Source organism: Arachis hypogaea, chromosome 16 (assembly GCF_003086295.3).
Source record: "Arachis hypogaea cultivar Tifrunner chromosome 16, arahy.Tifrunner.gnm2.J5K5, whole genome shotgun sequence".
NCBI classification, from domain to species: Eukaryota; Viridiplantae; Streptophyta; class Magnoliopsida; order Fabales; family Fabaceae; genus Arachis; species Arachis hypogaea.
Window position 1 is genome coordinate 50,948,185 of NC_092051.1, and position 914 is coordinate 50,949,098.

The following is a 914-nucleotide window of genomic DNA, read 5'->3' on the forward strand; positions in this document are numbered from 1 at the left end:
TATGTATTTTCAACGGTGGAGTTTCTACACCCCATAGATTAAGGTGTGGAGCTCTGTTATTCTTCATGAATTAATGCAAGTACTATTGTTTTTCCTTCAATTCACGCCTACTTCTTCTCTAAGATACTCACTCGTACTTCAATCTAGAGAATGATATGATCTGTGACACTCATCATTATTCTCAATTCTATGAACGCGTACCTGACAACCACTTCCGTTCTATCTGAGCTCAACGTAGTCATTGCGCGACAGCTTGAGTGCATATCTCTTGGGTATCTAATACACGGACCGAGTCTGTGAGATGAGTATCTTCGTGCCATAGGCTAGAACCAATTGGCAGCCATTCTTGAGATCCAGAAAGTCTAAACCTTGTCTGTGGTATTTCGAGTAGGATCTAGGAAGGGATGACTGTAAAGAGCTTCAAACCTACGAATGTTGGGCGCAGTGACAGTGCGCAAAAGGATCAATGGATTCTATTCCGACGCTAGCAGGAATCGACAGATGATTAGCCATGCGGTAGCTATGCCTGGTATTTTTTATCTGAGATGAGAAATCTGACAGTTGATTAGCCATGCAGAAACCGTAGAGGACCATTTTCACTGAGAGGATCCTACAGCTTGCCATGGAAGGGAACACGCATGGTTGGAAGAAGGCAATAGGAATGTAGAGGTTCAGAAGCAACAAAGCATCTCCAAAACGCTTATCTGAAATTCCCACCAATGAATTACATAAGTATCTCTATTTTATTTTTTTATTTATCTTTTAATTATCAAAACTCATAACCATTTGAATCCACCTGACTGAGATTTACAAGATGGCCATAGGTTGCTTCAAGCCGACAATCTCCGTGGGATCGACCCTTACTCGCGTAAAGTATTACTTGGACGACCCAGTGCACTTGCTGGTTAGTTGTG